The sequence below is a fragment of the Ambystoma mexicanum genome, chromosome 6q (assembly GCF_040938575.1).
Source record: "Ambystoma mexicanum isolate Mex_15411 chromosome 6q, UKY_AmexF1_1, whole genome shotgun sequence".
Lineage (NCBI taxonomy): Eukaryota > Metazoa > Chordata > Amphibia > Caudata > Ambystomatidae > Ambystoma > Ambystoma mexicanum.
Window position 1 is genome coordinate 89,951,971 of NC_090937.1, and position 19,452 is coordinate 89,971,422.

At 53.3% G+C, this 19,452-nt stretch overlaps 1 protein-coding gene across 1 annotated transcript in view; it reads left to right on the forward strand.

Moving 5' to 3' along the window:
* LOC138515798 (probable E3 ubiquitin-protein ligase HERC6) overlaps positions 1–19,452 on the forward strand; it is a 2,700,520-nt gene that overhangs the window by 1,054,860 nt on the left and 1,626,208 nt on the right. The window lies entirely within an intron of this gene.

A 19,452-nucleotide genomic window follows, 5' to 3' on the forward strand; every position in this document is an offset into this window, starting at 1 on the left:
GCACTACTGCTCCTCCTCGATCTCTCCACCGCGTTTGATCTGGTTGACCACAACATCCTCACCTCCCACCCTTCTAACGCAGCACACTTTTCGCACAAGGCCACCACCTGGATTACTTCCTTCCTAAAAGGTAGGGTCATGAAAGTGTACTCAGATCTGGCCAACGCTGCCCCTGAGACCATCAACTGCGGAGTCCCTCAGGGATCCTGCACTTCACCCACCCTTTATAATCTGTTTACCAAACCGCTCTTTGACCTGTTGGATGCACTCGGCATAGCATACACCAACTATGCCGACGACACCCAAGTCCTCCTCCCCCTCACTGGGGACTACTCCCAAGACACAGAAGCCCTCCTCCAAATATATGCTACCATTCAAGCATGGATGGCCACCAATGGCCTCTGCCTAAACGGTGAAAAAACTGAGATCATCATCCTAGCCCCCAAGGAAATTCTAGCTAAACTCGGCCCTGAATACTCCCACTTCCCCATTGACAACACAAACATACCAGTTTCCGCATCTGTAAAGACTCTAGGAGTCTATTTAGACTCCAAACTCTCAATGATTTTTTTTAAACGTATTTTATTGGCATTTAGACATACAAGCTTGGGTTGTCATGCGACAAAGTAGGATTTTGGTGGTTCGTCTAATTTTTATAAGTAACAACATTTAACGAAAAAGGAAGAAGAAAAGGAGAAAAAAAAGAGAAGAACAACATAAATGAACAAATAAACAAAACAGTCTTCATTTGGTGCTATGGTGTCTTCAGCGTCCATTCCGGGGCAGAGGTGTTCGGGGTCTCAGGTTCGAGTGCTAGGAGTGAAGCTTGTCGAGTCTCTTCGGGACTTTGGGTGAGTCTTTTTCCGGCGTTGTGGTGGTCTAGAGCTTCCCTTTAGGGGGGTTTGTGGTCCGCAGTAAAAGGTATGTCTCTCAGAAGGGCTTTCCATGCTTCAAGGGTGTTGTTTGCTTCATCCACCCCAGAGTTGGCCCCTTCCCTGCCATGCTCTAGTCTCAGCCTCAGTCCACCTTTCCAGTTCTTTGATCCAGCGCTCGTATCTCGGGCCCCCTGGGGACTTCCAGGCCATTGCTATGGTTCTTTTCGCAAGGATGCATGATAAGTCCATCAGCTTGACTATATGTTTGTATTTACTTATTCTGGGGTGAGCACCCAATAAGCAGTCTTTCAGGTCCAATTCGTATCTAGTAATACCCGCGGTCGTGCAGGTCTGTCTGATTTTGGACCAGAGTTTCTCAGTCTTATTGCAAGTCCAGAACATGTGGATCAGGTCAGCTGTGTCGTTGCCGCACCAGGGTCAATTCGGTGATGTTTTCTTGTTGAAGCTAGCTGCCCGCTGTGGGGTCATGTACGTCCTGTAGAGGACATTCATTTGTATCTGCCTAAATCTGGCATTGTGGGACACCTCCTTGGGGTATAGCAATATTCTTTCCCATTCTTTATCTGTTAGTGTAATGGCCAGGTCGGTTTCCCACCTTTCCTTAAGTGCTGTGCTTCTGGGGTTTGGTTTGTCCATCAATCGGCTGTAGAGCCGGGTCACCGGTTTCCAGCCATCAGCCAGTTCATACATCTCCTGCAGTAGGTGGGTCTGGATCGGGTTCCTCGGGCCAGGTGTCCCAGTGTTTTTTAGCAATCTGTTTAAATCGATGATACCACAGGAACTGGCCGGTGGAGAGTCCCTCCACCGTCTGCAGTGATTCGAAGTCTCTGAATTTATTCTCTTCAAACATGTCGCCCCATACGTAGATCCCGGTTCTCTCCCAAAATCTCGCCACCTTGAGGTCGGCTGTGGTTCTGCATGCATCCACTAGGATAGGAGTGTTGGGTGAATATGGATGGCTGGACTGTAAAATGGAGCGGGTCCTAGTCCAAATCTGTCTGCCCTATTTCGTAATCATGGGGACCTCTTGTACCTGTTTCAGTGGGTTCCAAAGTGCCTCTTTGGGGAACAGGTTGGAAGGTATTTGTTTTAGTAGTTCCGACTCGCTGTTCTGCTCGTCCTGGAGCCATCTTGTCACATGACTGAGTTGCGCAGCCAAGTAGTACATTTGAAAGTCAGGGAGCTGCACTCCGCCTTCCTTGTGGCGCAACGTGAGAATCGATAGGGGCAGTTTGTGTCTGGATGGGCCCCATAAGAAGTCCCTGATTATCGATTCCAGCTTCTTGAAAAAGGGTGGGCGGATGTAGTGGCAGATATTTGTGAAAAAGTATAGGAAGCGGGGGAGAATTATCATCTTTGCAATGGATGCTCGCCCCATCATTGCGAGTGGTAGTTTCGACCAAAATTTAATAGAGTTACGGAGTCCTTTTATTGCTGTTTCGGTGTTGTGGTCATATATGAGTTCTGGGGAATGGTGAATGTTGATTCCTAGGTATCGGAATGTCTCTGCCTGCCATTTTATTCCCACTCCCGATAGGTCCGTTACTGGCAGGCCTCGAAGTCGTGCCAGCGGGAATGCACAGGATTTCGATCTGCTAAACCTGATCCCTGAGTAGAGTGCGTAGTTGTCGAGGACGTCTAGTATGGATTGTGCATGCAAGTGCGGGTCTTTCATGTACAAGAGTACATCGTCCGCGTACAGGGATATTATAGAGTGATGGTTACCCAGTTTGATGCCTGCGTCAAAGAACTGCCTCCTGAAATAGATAGCGATTGGTTCCTGGCCTAGGACGTATAACATTGGCGACAATGGGCATCCCTGCCTGGTACCTCGCTGTATCTCCCAGGGTTTTGAAATCGTTCCTCCAGTTTTCACTCTTGCCACCGGCGAGTTATAAAGTACCTTGATCCATCTCACAAATCCTTCACCAAATCCAAGCTCTCTTAGCACCTCCACCAACCATTCCCAGAATATGGAGTCGAAAGCCTTGATGGCGTCAAGTGAGAACACTGCAAGGTCCTCATTTCTCGTGTAGGTTTCCGCCATGATGTGTTGAAGTCTTCTCAGGTTTGCCGTTGTGTTACGCCCCGGAACGAAGCCGTTTTGGTCGTTGTGGATCAAGGTACCCACCACCTTTGCAAGCTTATTAGCTAAAATAGTGGTCAGGATCTTGCTATCATAGTTTAGCATTGCTAATGGGCGGTATGATTCACAATCTGTGGGTGGTTTGTTAGGCTTGAGCATGGGAACTATGATTGTCTCCTTCATGGTGTTAGGGAGTATTCCGTTCTCGTATGCCTCCATGAAGACCTCATATAAAATTGGGGTGATGGTGGGTTCATAGGCTTTGTAAAATTCTGGTGGGAGGCCATCGCTACCGGGAGTCTTTCAAGTAGCCAGAGACCTGATAGCCTCTGTGACATCTTCTGCGGTGATCTCCATTTCTAGCATCTCTCTCTGTTCCTCGGACAACTTCGGCAGCTCAATCTCCTCTAGGGTAGCCTTGATTTCTTCTCTGGGTATGTGGTTGTCGTGAGAGTATAATCTGGAGTAAAACTCTGCAAAAGCGTTGTTGATATCTTGTTGAGACTTGAGTGTTGTCCCGCTCTCATCTATGATCTCTGTTGGAAAGTGTCTAGGCTGTTCACGTTTGCACAACCAAGCTAGTAATCTGCCCGTCTTATCGGCTTCTTTGTGGGCCTTAGCGGTGTTCGTTGTAAAGTCAAATTTGGCCAATCTGTCCCAGGCTGTGTGGCACTCGTCTCGGAGTTCATGTAGGGTTGCTTCTAGTTCCGGAGTGGCTTCAGAGGAGTTCTCGAGGCGCGATATTTCGGCTTCCCGTTCCTCGAGTGCCACCTTCAAGTGCTTCCTGATGCCTCCAGCCCCCGATATCACCTCTCCCCGTATCACTACCTTCATGGCCTCCCACAGTGTGCTCCAGCTTGATACGGAACCCTTGTTGTTGTCTACGTAGTTCTCGAGTGTGAGGCCGAGGGTTTCCCTGAATTCATGATCGGTGAGAGCTGCGGTAGGCATTCTCCATGTCGGGATCAGTGGTATGGGCCCCCTGAATGTCCACAGCATGATTAACGGTGAGTGATCGGATATCGATCTGCCTAGGTATTCTGTTACATCTACCATTGAGGTGTGTTCTTTGTTGATAAACAGATAGTCAATCCTTGTGTGGATCTTATGTGGGGCCGAGTAGTATGAGTAGCTTCTCTCGGTGGGGTGTTGTTCTCTCCAGATGTCTATTAGGTCAAGGTGCTCCAGTGTATTGTTGAGTGCTTGGGTGGCAGCGTTATGTGGTTGTTGGGGAGGAGCAGACCTGTCCATGTTCCCATCTCTGACGCAGTTGAAGTCGCCACCCCATATGAATGTCCCTTCCCTGTGGTGTAACATTTTGGCGGGAAGTAGGAGTTCACGAGGCAGACCACGGTGTGCTCGATGGTCCCCCACATTATCAGGTACCTGCCTTCTTTGTCAGCCACCGAACCCAATAGTTGGAATGGTACATTCGGGTTCACCCACGTGAAGACTCCTCGAGCGTATCTAGAGTAGGGTGCTCCTTTCGCGGTGCCTCCCCACCGTTCGGCCAACTTGGATGAGGCCTCCCTCGACAGGTGGGTCTCTTGGAGCATCGCGATCGAGACCTTCTTTCTGCGAAGATAAGATTGGATCTGGTTCCTTCTCATATACGAGCCCATCCCTCTTACGTTCCACGTTATTACTTTCAATTGTGGTGCCATTGGGGTGGAGTGGTGCACCATTTGTGTCTGCCCATTCTGCCGTCTCCCAGAGGTCGCTGGTTTTCCCTGGAGACTCCCAGTGCACGGTTCGTGGTTCTGATCCTGCTTAGGATCTGTGGAAGCCCTGCCCTCTGCCTTGTTGTCGTTGGTGTTATGAAGACTGTGTAACTAGTGGAACATTTAACAAAACTGGAACTGGTGCGCCCAGCGACTGCGCTTTTCTCACAGCGCTCAGGCGCTCTTGCGCCGGCACAACCCCTCCGGGTATCGGGCTCGAGCGGGGTCGGACAGGCAACTGGCCTGTCCTGGTCTGTTCGTGGGGGTTGAGTCCTGAGCCTGGTGCGAGGCCAAGCGAGAGCCGCATCTATTCAGCTAATTATGGTGTAAGTTACCTCCTTGGTTGCAGATTGCTCACATTCGTATGGGGATAGCGGTGTGGCAAGTACTTATGTTTCATGCGCGCCGGTGAGTGGGTTTCTTTACTTGTCTTGGTGGTGGGCGTCCCCGCCTTCTGCGAGGTTATTGTCTTCCATCCACATATTGGCGGCCGCTGGGGATTCTAAAAAGATCGCATGACCTTTGAAGATGACCTTCAGTCTTGATGGGTAGAGTAGCATATATTTTAGGTTTAATTGGCGAAGCCGGGCTTTAATTGGTACGAAGGAGTTCCTCTCCCTTTGCACCTTTGGGGTGTAGTCTGGGTAGATAGATATTTTGGTATTGCCGCGTTCAATGGGACCCTGCTCCCTGGAGTGCCTCAGGATGATTTCTCGGTCCTGGAAATTGAGTATTTTGGCTATTATCGGGCGAGGGTGTGAACCTGGGGGAGGTTTCTTTTGGAGGCACCGGTGTGCCCTCTCAACTGCAAAGCCCTGTGTGAGTTTTCCAGTGCCTATTTCCTGTTGCAGCAGGGACTCAACGTATGCTGTTGGGTTCGGGCCCTCATCGCCTTCCGGTATTCCCAGTATCCTGATGTTGCCCCGTCTGGCCCGTCCTTCCGCCTCCTCGGCCCTCGCCTCGAGGATGGCGACCTTCCTTTCAAGGTCCACAACCTTGGCTTTTAATCCGACAGTGTCTTCTGCCGTCTCCTTTATGGTTGCTTCGGTGTTCGCCACTCTCTCTGTCAAGTTCCTGGCATCTTGGCGCACCAGCTGGATGTCTGACCTGAATTCATCTATCTTCGAGTCTATGAAAGTGCGCAGCGATGCAATGGCTTCTAGCACTTCGGATTGACTCTCAGTGGAGTCGGCTACTTTTGCGTGTGTGGGTTCCGGAGTGGAGGGGTGCGAGTTGGCTATGTTCTTTGTCTTGGTGGTGACAAAAGTGTCAATTGTGGAGGGTTTCAATTTCTCCAGCATGGGGTCTGGCATGGATTCACATGCTCATGAATATTCCCCGTCGTCAGGCTGGGAATCCTCGGTAATGAAAAATCAGTATCAGTTTCGTTTCTGATCTGTCTTTCGTAGTAGTAACCAATCACTGATCTCTGCGTCATACTGACCACAGCCAATGACTGCCATCTCCCTAAGCCCCGCCTCTGGCAGCCATCTTCAGATTTTTACCGCACGTTCAAGTGTTGGGAGTCCTCGTGCTTAGCTCTCGAGCTTTTGCTGCATGTTTCGTGCTTTTTCAGGTGAATTTTCACATTTTTTTCGGTTAATCGAGCTTCAAGCTCCACCGTTTCTACTTCCGTTAACGGGTACCCGTTGCAGGATTTTCCTATGCCCCTCAAGGGTGAAGATTTCGTCGAATCAACCTCTTGGAGGATTCCAGAAGATTTACTGCCTACTTCGAGATGGCCCAGGACGCGAGTTCGTCACCCGGATCCAAGCTGTTTCGCAGCTGTCCTGGATGCGGGCTGCAGAATGTGTTTAAGGAGGACGAAGATTTGCGATGCCTCTACTGTCTTCATGGGGACAAGACTCATGTAGAGAAGACTGCCAGTTCTGCAAGAACTTGTCGGAGCGGACCATGAGGGACCGTCGATCCCGTCTCGCCAGCTGGTTGGAGAAGGGCTCAACGGGTGAGAAGAAGAAAGGGTCAGAGCGGGCTTTTAAGTCCTGTGCGGGCGCCCCGGCGATGGGGGCCCAACACCAGGCCAAGCGCCGCGAGTCCGCTGGCTCCGGGAGCGCCGAAAGGTCGGGCTCTTCGGTCTCTAGGCAGGGCGCACCTTCCCCGGCACCGTCAACCACGAGCCAGCGCTCCGGTTCGGGGAAGAGGAAATCCGAGACCGCGGGTAAGCTTCGGGAGAAGCCCCGTCTGATCTCGGGAGAGGGGGAGCGAGGCATCGCCCCTCCCCCTAAGGAGAAGGCCCAGGACGCACCTAAGGTGGTGAAGGCCCCTACCCAGCAGGCAAAGGCCTCTATCGAGGCGATCGCGGCGACTCTGGCCAAGCCGGCAGAGACCCCGCCAGCGGAGACTGCCTCCGGGACTAGAGTTTCCCTGCCGCCAAGGAGGGAATCCTCTTTTCAGCCCATCGTCATGGAAAAACGGGGGGGGGGGTGGGGGCACGGTAGCCTCCTCGAGCTCGGAGTCAGCCTCGGAGGGGGAACTGACCGAGGTTGTGAGGAATCTCGAAGTCCAATTCGAGAAGGTTCGATCCCGCAAGGAAGATCCTCGGGAGATAACCGAGGAAGACGACGATGGTGAGGAAGAGCAGCCTTCCCTTCCGGCGCAGCCGGAACCTATGCCTCAGGATAGCTCGGCGGCCATTTTGTTTGCGATCCAGTCCTTATGCTCTGAGATAAGGACGAGATTACCACGGCCCGGGCCAGAGGACCCGCAACCTGGCCCGTCGGGAAGTCCTCCGACCAAACGACGGAGGACCCAACCCTCTCCTCCGCTCGCCCCCGTAAGGCCTGCAGTTCCCTCCTCATCCTCCCACGGTGCGGCGGGCTCGACGACGGGTTCTGAGGGCGGCGGCGACGACGACGGAACGGGTCTCCCGTCGCACGGGCCTCTCCGCCCGACGAGATTGGCTCATTCCACGCCATGATAGCTAGGGCGTCCGAATTGTTCCAGCTCTGCGCGGAGGAGCAGAAAAAGGAAGGTTTCCTCTATCAGCGCCGGGAGGCCAAGAGGAAGACTGTCATCGCGGTGCCTCTAATCGATGACATCTGGGAGGAGGGCCTGTCGGTACTCAAGAACCCCTCCACGGCACCAGCCAAACGGGACCGGTACGAGAAGAAGTACCAGGTCCTCGAGACCGCTCCCCTGTGCCTCAGGGCCCAGCCAACGCCAGACTCGGTCGTCTCGGCGCAGCGAAGAAGAAAGCGGCGGGGTCAGGATCCTCAACGTCGAATTCCCCTCCGGACGGCGAGGGAAAGAAGTTGGACGCCATGGGGCAACAGGTCATTTTGTCGGCGGCGACGACTATCAAAGCGCCCAACGCCCTGGCGATCGTGGCCCGTTACGACAGGGAGCTCTGGTTTAAGCTGGCCGCCATATTGGACTTCCTACCGGACGACAAGAGGTCCGAGGCCCTGGAAATACTTCAAGAAGGCGAGGTGGCGTCGGACCACGCCATAACGGTGGCAACCGATATTGCCGATACCGGGTTCCGCCAGCTGGGCAACGGAGTTTGCCTACGACGACGGGGTTGGCTCCGAGCGACCGACTTCCGTCAGGACGTCCAGACCAGGGTGTTGGACATGCCGTTCGACGGCAGCAACTTGTTCGGGAAGGCGGTGGACGAATCCCTCCAAGCCATAAAAACGGACACAGAGACGGCCCGCGCCCTAGGAGCCCTTCAGCAACGACAGCCCTTTCGGAGCTCCGGAGGCAGACAGGGGGCCTCCAAGGGATCCAGCGGTGGCTCGTCGGCCTACCGCCAGGCGGCACGCTCCTCGTCTCAGGAGGCCTACAGGGGTCGCGGCAAGCAGGGAGCGCCTCGCAGCCGTCGGCAAGGTGGCCAGGCCGGCAAGGCCACCACTTCCAAGCAGGACTGAACCGGCCGTGGCCTAGGGCACCCACCGAAGCACCCCGGTGGGAGGCCGGTTGACGAAGTTCGTCAGCATGTGGAAGTCCATCTCCACCGACCGTTGGGTGCTGGATACCCTGGCAAGAGGACACTCTATCGAATTCCTGAAGAAGTGCCCTCACGTCCCACCTGTGGCCAGGAAGGAAAATCACGTCCCGCAACTGATGTTGGAAGTACGGGCGATGCTCAGGAAAGGTGCCATCGAGCTCGTCCCGAAGAGGCTCTGGGGTGTACTCAAGGTACTTCCTCGTCAGGAAGAAGACGGGCGGCTGGCGCCCCATCCTGGACCTTCGTCTTTTGAACAAATACATCAGGTCGCAAAAGTTCAGGATGGTCACCCTCCAGCACGTGGTGGGACAGCTGGAGGAAGGCGACTTTCTATCGTCGCTGGACCTGGAGGATGCTTACTTCCACGTTCCCATCCTCAAAAGTCACCGAAAGTTCCTCAGGTTCGTCGTCCAGGGACACCACTACCAATTCAGAGCACTGCCGTTCGGATTGAAGTCGGCCCCCATGGTCTTTACCAAGTGCCTAGCACCTGTGGCGGCGCGGCTGCGCCTGCAGGGGATTCACGTCTACCCCTACCTGGACGACTGGCTCATCCGCTCAAGGACGAGGGAACTCGCCGTCGAACACACTGCGAGGACCGTCCAGCTACTCACAGACCTGGGATTCGCCATTAAATTACCCAAAGTCCCACCTGGTGCCGTCGCAGGTGGCCCTGTTTCTGTGAGCGAAGCTCGATACAGTGAGGCTCCTGGCGGCACCGTCGGATGAACGGACGAAGACCATTCTGGGCAAAGAGCAGCGCCTGCTAGCCACGGACGTGGCCAGGGTGAGGTCCATCAAGTCCCTCCTGGTGATGATGTCCTCTTGCATCTACTTGGTGCGCCTCTGCAGACTATGGATGCGCCCTCTTCAAGAATTTCTCGACGCCCGTTGGACGCAGGCAACGGGCACCTTCGAAGACAGGGTCCCCCTCAACGAGGTGTTCCGGCGGGCGATTCAGTGGTGGGGCGTTCGAGCGCACCTCACGGCGGGCAAGGACTTTCAGACACCGGCGTACCAGGAGACGGTGACGACGGACGCTTCCCTGGAAGGTTGGGGCGCCCACACCGGAGATCTCCACGCAAGAGGCGTCTGGCTCCCGGAGGAGAAGCTCCTGCACATCAACATCCTGGAACTCCGAGCTGTGTTCTGGGCTCTCAAATCGTTCCTCCCGTCGCTCAAGGGCAAAGTGGTGCGGATCTTCACGGACAACACCACGACAATGTTTTACATACGGAAGCAGGGAGGCACCAGATCCCCAGCCCTATCCAAGGAGGCACAGGATCTGTGGCACTGGGCGGTCGCCCAGGGGATGTTCCTGGTGGCCTTCCACCTGGCAGGAGAAAGAAACACCATTGCCGACTCGCTCAGCAGGGAGCAAACCCCAAATCGACCTGTTCGCAACAGCGACGAACTCGAAGTGCCAGAGGTTCGCCAGCAGGTTCCCCCAGCCGAGAAGCATGGGTGATGTGTTCTCGTTCCCCTGGGACGGCCTATACCTGTATGCGTTCCCTCCGTTGCCGTTGCTGCTTCGACTCATCAACCAGCTCAAGAGGTCCCGGTGCAGGATGATCCTCGTTGCACCGGCGTGGCCGAGGCAGATCAGGTTCCCGGACCTTCTGGACTTGTCAACGTCCACTCCCATCAAGCTGTCGGCGGACACGGATCTTCTCTCCAGAGAAGGAGGCGTCATCTTCCACCACGACCTGGCGTCACTGAACCTACAGGCTTGACTCCTGCAGCGCTAGAGTTTGGAGGGTACGATATACCGGCCGACTGCAGAGAGGTTCTTGCAAAGGCCAGGGCGTCCTCGACTCTCAAATGCTACGGTCACAAGTGGAAGAGGTTCTCTATCTGGTGCCGAGCACAGAAGATCAACCCCCTACGGATTACGGCCCCTCAAGTGCTGCCGTACCTGCTATCGCTGGCAAAGGCTGGGCTAGCCCATGCCTCCATTAAGATTCATCTGGCGGCGATCTCCAGATATACCAGAACCACAGGACGGACGTCCCTGTGGTCCCATCGACTGGTAAAAGAGTTTATGAAAGGACTGTTCCGGTCGTTCCCGCCGGTGAAGGCCCCGGCCCCGGCGTGGGAACTTAACGTGGTGCTGACCAGGCTCATGGGGCCCCCATTCGAGCCGATGCACTCCGCACCGATGAAGTATATGTCGTGGAAGACTGCATTCCTGGTGGCCATTACCTCCGCACGACGAGTGGGAGAGATCCAGGTCCTATCCTGCAAAGCACCGTACTTGACTTTCCATGCCTCGAGGGTGGTGCTTAGGACGCACCCCTCCTTTATGCCCAAGGTGCCGTCGGACTTCCATCTTAACGAGCCCCTGGTGTTACCTGTTTTCTTCCTGTCTCCTTCGTCGCCGGCCGAGAGGACTTTGCACTCACTGGATGTGGCTAGAGCGCTGAAGTTCTACGTGGACCGCACAAAGAGTTTTCGGAGGACATCACAGCTATTCGTGAACTTTGGACCTGTGAATCAAGGGAAGGCTCTCTCAAAGTCTTCTATTTCCAGATGGCTCTCCGGCTGCATCATGCACTGCCACCGGTTGGCTAACCGACCGCTGCCAGGCCGTCTGAGAGCCCAATCGACCAGAGCGATCGCTGCTACTACGGCGTTCCTATCTGGTGTGCCCCTGCTGGACATCTGCAGGGCTGCTACGTGAAGGTCGACGCACACCTTAACGAGTTTCTACTGCGTCGATCGGGATTCCAGGGAGGAGTCCAGGGTCGGCCAAGCAGTGCTGCGCAACCTGTTCGCTCAAGGTGAGCCTGGTGAGGGGGTAAGAGATGCTTAATGTTGAGTTGTTGTATTGCTTAATGTTGAGCCTTTTGCCACCTCCCGTGGTTGTGCATGTGTGTACTGCTATGTATTCTTTATTCATGAGTGTTAAGTTGTGTGTCCCGAGGACGAGGCGTACCTGTATCTCCAGGAGTCTTGCGTGCCGAGGTAGCCAGGTCGTGGTAGATGTAGACTAGTAGCTGATCAAGTAAGTGACGCAAAGAACCGACCCCGGACCCGTCCTGCAATACAGGATTGAACTGGGGCCAGCTCCTGACGCCACGGATGACACTTCCCAATATTAACGTGGCGCCAGAACAGTGCAAGCACTGATCGGGAAGGTCGTAGATGTTACTGGCAAATACTGGCAAAGGATCCCAAACAGCTTTCCAGGATGGTGTAGATTCGAGGTAGCCAGTACAGGTAAGCAGAATGTTCAAGGTACCAAAATGTGATTAGCAGCAAGTCCAAGGTACCAAGGTAGGAGGAAGAACAGGGATCCAAAGAAGCCGGAGAAGCGGGCCAGGACCACAGGAACCCCAGCACAGGCGGGCAACTCAGGCAATAGAAGGAGCAGGAGGGAACCAGGAGGAAGGGACCAGAGAAACACAGGAGAACAGGAAAGGGGAGTGAAGAAGGCAGCCTGATCAGAAGAGGAAAAGGAAAGGACCCAACCCAGGACCAGGATCAAGACCCAGAACCCCAGAATCAGGAAGCGTAGCGGAAGGGAACCAACCGCGTTGAGACGCGATGAAGAACTGAATCGGATCGCTTAAGTAGCGATCCTGTGTGAAACCGAGGCTTGGACCGCGCTGCAATGCGCATGCGCGAATGGATGCCACTGCGCGAACGAGTCTTGGAACGCAAACTCGCTCGAACAGTTACGCGAACGGCACCCGTGCCCTACACGGGTCAGGACAGAGTAACTCCGCCGGGGAAATGTGCCCAGAGCGGTGCGACGTCTCCACAGCCTGAGACGTGGGTACAACTGCCAGGAACCAGCACGCCCCCTAGAGCCTCGTCGCCCCGCACAAGTAGGTGTTCTAACACTATGCTCCCCACCAGAAAGACCCGGGGTACCCGGTTTCCAGGGATTCCTACGAAAAAATTCCCGCAGTAATCGGGGGGCATGAACGTTATCACAAGGCTCCCAAGTACGATCACAAGCAGGGTAACCCTTCCAGTCCACCAAAAATTGAAGCCTACCCCGGGAGAAACGGGAGTCACAAATCTCCTGCACCTCAAACTCCTGAGTTCCCCCAACATCTATAGCCGCAGGTCGGGAATGTGAACGACCGTACGGATCAGACCGGAATGGCTTAAAGAGGGACACGTGAAAGACGGGGTGAATCCGCCAGGACTGCGGCAGATCCAACTTGAATGCCACAGAGGAAATCCGTCTGATCACCCGGAAGGGCCCCAGAAAACGGGGTGCTAATTTAGTCGGGAGATTGTGCACTGGTAAATTCTTAGAAGAGAGCCACACCATGTCTCCAACCTGGAATGCTGGCTCACAACTCCTCCTCCTGTCCGCCTGTGCCTTCATACTCTCACATGCCTTAGCGAGGGCTCCCGTGACCTGGATCTGATTCTTCTGTATGTCTGCAACCATCTGATCCGCAGAAGGAACCGTACTGGAAGGGACAGGATGAAATGGAATCAACTTGGGATGAAGACCTGAGGAACAATAAAAAGGACTCATTCCAGTGGCAGAGTGTTTAGAGTTGTTATAAGCCACCTCCGCTAGGTCCAGATGTTTTGCCCAGTTGGATTGAGAAGCATTAGAAAAACAGCGTAAGTATTGCTCCAAAGTCTGATTAGTTCGCTCCGTCAGGCCATTGGATTGGGGATGATAGCCGGAACTGAGAGCACGCTGGATTCCCAAGTGACGACAAAGTTGCTTCCAAAAGGCAGAAATGAACTGAGATCCACGATCTGAAATAATCTTCTCTGGAAGTCCATGCAAGCGATAAATGGAATGAAAAAAGGCCTGGGCCATACTACCGGCTGAAGGCACCCTTAGGAATGGAATGAAATGGGCTAACTTAGAAAAACAATCGATGACCACCATAATGCAAGTATATCCTTCCGAGGGAGGAAGGTCCACAATAAAATCGGTGGCAATAGTATGCCAAGGATATGGTGCTCTCTCGGTGGTTTGTAGAAGTCCAATAGGTTTCTTTCGTGGAATCTTGACCTGAGCACACACTGGGCAACATTCCACATACTCTCTTGTCTGCCTAGCCCATCCTGGCCACCAAAATTGACGAGAAATCAGTTCCTGAGTGGATCGAATGCCGCGATGCCCCCCAATCCTAGAATCGTGTAAAGCTTGCAGGACGGCAGTCCGAAGTACCTCTGTGGGAAGATATAACCGTTTGTGAAAGAAGAGTAGACCACCGTTCTCCCTTACGAGAGGGTGTTGTAGAAGTGAGGAATACTTGGGATCCTTTAAAGTGTCCTGTAGGATGGTATCCAAGCATTGAGATGTAACCAACAAGAAGTGTTTAGAAGGAAGTATTTGTTGAGCTCGATGATCTAGTTCAACGTCGTTCCCTAGAGAGCGAGAGAGGGCGTCAGCCTTCAGGTTGCGTGACTGAGGAATGTAAGAAATCGTGAAATCAAATTGGGAAAAGAACAAGGCCCAACGAGCCAAACGAGAAGTACGACACTGTAGGGAGCGTAGGTACTGTAGGTTCCGGTGATCAGTGCGTACTTCTACTGAGAATCTTCCCCCCAGAAGATGGTGACGCCATTCCTCAAATGCAACCTTCATGGCCAAAAGCTCCTTTTCAATGATTGCATAATTTCGTTCACTGGATGTCAACTTCCGGGAATAATAGGCAACAGGAACCTCCAACCCTGTCCGTGGATCGTCTTGAAGTAGGACAGCCCCAACAGCAAAATCGGAAGCATCTGCCTCCACAATGAATGGCCTGTTCTCATCAGGATGATGTAAAATCGGGGAAGTACTGTATGCCTCCTTAAGTTTCTTGAAAGCACTGGTCGCTACTGAATTCCATATGAATGGAGTCTTGTTGCTAGTCAAATCAGACAAGGGAGCGGTTACTTCAGAATAGGCAGGTATGAAGCGCCGGTAGAAGTTGGCGAATCCTAAGAAACGCTGAAGAGATTTCAAATCATAAGGCTGTCTCCGTTCCTGAATCGCCCGTACCTTAGCAGGATCCATGTGTATTCCGGTTTCACTAATGACATATCCAAGAAATTCGATACTACTCTGATGAAAGTGACATTTCTCGGCCTTGGCATATAAGTGATTCTGGTGTAACCGACCAAGGACCTCCTTCACATGACGTAGATGTTCCTCCTTCTCTTTGGAGAATATCAATATATCATCGAGATATACCCATACGGATACTCCAATCAAATCCGAGAATATGTCGTCCATAAGGCGTTGAAAAACGGCCGGAGCGTTGCACAAACCAAACGGCATTACACGATACTCAAAATGCCCTGCTGGGGTCTTAAAGGCCGTCTTCCATTCATCGCCGGGTTTGATACGTACTAAATGGTATGCCCCTCGGAGATCTAGTTTGGAAAATATTCGGGCATTCCGTAAAGATTCCATAATGTTGCGTATCAAAGGCAACGGATATCGATCCTTTCGTGTGATGTCATTTAACTGTCTATAATCCACACAAGGCCGTAAAGTGCCCTCCTTCTTTTTCACAAAGAACAAAGGGAATCCCGCAGGTGACTTAGAAGGTGTTATATAACCCTTCTGAAGGCAGTCATCCAAGTATTCTTGCAGAACCTCCTTTTCATGGGGTGATAAGGAATACAATTTGCCATGGGGAATTACTGCATTGGGCAGTAGTTCTATGGCACAATCAAAGACTCTGTGAGGTGGCAAAGGAATGGTACCGGGTTCAGAAAAGACCTCATGATACTCATTGTAGTCGGAAGGTACCGAAGACAAGGTACACACTTGGAGCAGTCCTGATCCTTCCGTCTGAGTGGCAATGGTGGAAGATCTGGTACTAGGTCCGAAGGTACAACACTCCCGACCACATCGATTGGAAGCGAAGGTCAAGGTACGGGAAGCCCAATCAATAATGGGGTTATGATGTAATAGCCACGGTAACCCCAGAATTATCGGGTATGAGGGTGACTTAATCACATCAAGAGAAATCAATTCACGGTGTTCTGCAATCTGTAGCTTTAGAATTCCGGTATGTTGGCGAACCGGACCGGAGGCCAAAGGGGTTCCATCAATTACCTCCACCAGAGTAACACAACCCTTATCAAGCAGGGGAATCCCATTCTTCTTGGAAAATTCAAAGTCCACATAATTACCTGAGGCTCCGCAATCCAGAAGACCCAATACGGTCACTGATTTATTCTGCCAAGTAACCCTGATCTGAAGAGCCATAAGGGCCACCGGAGTCATGGGTGGATGGGTCGTCACAGGAATAGGAAGGACTGAAGAGATCGAAGGGCCTGTCACTGCCTTCCTCCATCGCGACAGGCCTATTAGTTTTCCGACTTCTTGATTGGTCGTAATGAACAAGTACTGAGAAAATGTCCGGCAGTCCCACAATACAAACAAAGGCGGAGATCTCTCCTGCGTTTCTTCTCGGCCTCCGATAATGGTCCTCTTAGTGTCCCTAGCTGCATTGGTTCTAGGCCCATCTCCGGACTGGCAGGTATGCCTCCAGCCTGAGGAAGAGGTCTGGGAAGGAACCTCTCTAGCCGACGTCTCTCACCTCTTCGTTCAGCCAGGCGATGGTCAATTCGTAGGACCTGCTCCTGGAGTAACTGCAGAGTCTCAGGTTCGGGTATGTGAAGTAACTCGTCCTTGTATTCTTCTCTTAGCCCACGTCTGAACAGAGTCTTTTGTGTTACTTCGGGCCATTGAGAGTCCGTAGCCAATTGGCGGAACCGGCTTATATAAGTGATCATATCGCTGGATCCCTGTCTTAAATCCATCAACTGGTTCTGTGCCGTAGCCGCCAAATTGGGAGACTGAAAAACCTCCAAAAATGCTTTCTCGAATGCCACAAAATCATTAAGAATGGGGCTGTTAGCAGACACCAAGGGAGAAGCCCAAGCCAAGGCGCTTCCCGTTAGATTTCCCAAGATGTAGCCAATCTTAGCCCTTTCTTGTGTGAAATGTGATGCCCGGAACAAAAAATGTATCCTGCAATGGTTGCAGAATTCTGCCACACGCCTAGGATCACCATCGAACTTCATGGGTGCAGTAGTAGCCATTGGTGTCTCCACTTGTGGATTAGCAGGGGTGCCTTGCATGACCATCTGGCGGAGATTGAGATTCTCCTGACGTAATGCCGCCATTTCAGCTCTTAAGGCTCTGACCTCGTCATGGATATCCTGGGATTCCTCCATCTCTGTCTCAGAACTGAGGGTAAGGCGTCTCAATCTGTTAAATTGTGTGTCCCGAGGACGAGGCGTACCTGTATCTCCAGGAGTCTTGCGTGCCGAGGTAGCCAGGTCGTGGTAGATGTAGACTAGTAGCTGATGAAGTAAGTGACGCAAAGAACCGACCCCGGACCCGTCCTGCAATACAGGATTGAACTGGGGCCAGCTCCTGACGCCACGGATGACACTTCCCAATATTAACGTGGCGCCAGAACAGTGCAAGCACTGATCGGGAAGGTCGTAGATGTTACTGGCAAATACTGGTAAAGGATCCCAAACAGCTTTCCAGGATGGTGTAGGTTCGAGGTAGCCAGTACAGGTAAGCAGAATGTTCAAGGTACCAAAATGTGATTAGCAGCAAGTCCAAGGTACCAAGGTAGGAGGAAGAACAGGGATCCAAAGAAGCCGGAGAAGCGGGCCAGGACCACAGGAACCCCAGCACAGGCGGGCAACTCAGGCAATAGAAGGAGCAGGAGGGAACCAGGAGGAAGGGACCAGAGAAACACAGGAGAACAGGAAAGGGGAGGGAAGAAGGCAGCCTGATCAGAAGAGGAAAAGGAAAGGACCCAACCCAGGACCAGGATCAAGACCCAGAACCCCAGAATCAGGAAGCGTAGCGGAAGGGAACCAACCGCGTTGAGACGCGATGAAGAACTGAATCGGATCGCTTAAGTAGCGGTCCTGTGTGAAACCGAGGCTTGGACCGCGCTGCAATGCGCATGCGCGAATGGATGCCGCTGCGCGAACGAGTCTTGGAACGCAAACTCGCTCGAACAGTTACGCGAACGGCACCCGTGCCCTACATGGGTCAGGACAGAGTAACTCCGCCGGGGAAATGTGCCCAGAGCGGTGCGACGTCTCCACAGCCTGAGACGTGGGTACAACTGCCGGGAACCAGCACGCCCCCTAGAGCCTCGTCGCCCCGCACAAGTAGGTGTTCTAACAATGAGCATGCGAATCCATGCCAGACCCCATGCTGGAGAAGGAACAAGTTACTTACCTGTAACTGTTGTTCTCCAGCATGGGTCTGGCATGGATTCACATGCGAACCCTCCCGCCTACCCCTCTGCGGCTCTTCTCTTGGTCATACTGCCACTTCACGTGCTACCAAATCTGAAGATGGCTGCCAGAGGCGGGGCTTAGGGAGATGGCATTCATTGGCTGTGGTCAGTATGACGCAGAGATCAGTGATTGGTTACTACTACGAAAGACAGATCAGAAACAAAACTGATACTGATTTTTCTTTACCAAGGATTCCCAGCCTGACGACGGGGAATATTCATGAGCATGTGAATCCATGCCAGACCCATGCTGGAGAACAACAGTTGCAGGTAAGTAACTTGTTCCTTACTTCTGGCAGCCATGTCAAAGCTTCAATGCTGTGACTTTGAGCTGGTCTGGGAAGGGTCGCACTTTGACTCTCACTACTGGTCCAGATGAAGGATCTTAGGGTCTAATAGGTTCCTGAAAGTGGACCTGTTGTAGTCCCTGGCGAAGCGTGAACAGCTCGTGATTTGCAGCGCCAGTGGCACGGTATTTTGGATGTGCCTAATGATTTAAGTGTCTCTCAGTCGCCATGGCTTGGAGCGTGCACACTGCAGTGGGGCTAGTGTTTTCCACTGCCGTGTGGGAAGGATGTCCTCCACCCCTTAGTGTTTTCTGCGGGGGGGCACAGTGGGCTCGCAGCCAAGGTGCCATGGGGCACTGAGCTGAGTAGTGGTTCCTGCAGCTTATGTTATTCGCCCCCCAGGCCTCGTCATCTCCAGGTCTGTGGATCCAGACCCCCGCTATATGCGGCGATGCAGCAGCTAGTCGGGAGCTGGAGAGCCGCTGCAGCGCCTCCTCACTTTTCACCCCCGGCTTCGCTCACAGCGGCGGGCCTCCCTGTGGCGCGATGTGCGCTCCGACACACTCCGGTCCGCGGTCCGCCGAAGGGGCGGTCGTGTCGCGACTGGCTCCTCCAGCTGCGGCTCTCCCCGGTGTCTGGCGTATAGTGGGCGTAGTTTCCTCTTCACTCGGGGTCAGACCCCGACTGCCGTATGGTGAGCGTTCAAAGTTAATGGGATTAGGGGAACCCGCCGGACCTCGGTGTCTCCGCAAGGGTCCCCACTCTCCGTGGTCCCAGTCGCTGCCCGTCTCCTCCTCTGCGGGCTCCGCAGCCGGGGAAGTCGATTGCCTCTTCTCGGGTTGGTACGGCGTCACCCGATGGCCGCCATCTTAGGTGCAGGCGGAGGCGGGGGGAGGGAAGTACGGGAGAGTCCGTGGGCTGAGCGCAGCTCCGATTTTTCAAAGGAATCATCGTCCCTTGTTGGGATTCGGATCCTGCACCATCGTAGGTGAATGCCACTGGGAAGAAATGTCTGTGTTCTGCGGAAAAGGATCGAGATGCAGCGTCTCGGCCGGAGCTCAGCGTCTCAGCCTCTGTCCACCATGAGCTCCAGGCCACGCCTCCAAACTCTCAATGATGAAACAGGTGAGCGCCATCTGCTCCGCTTCCACGCTCACCACTAAACTCATCTATGGCATAAAACCATTCCTAACTTCCCAAAACAGCCTCTCCATTGCTAGGGCCACCATAGGAAC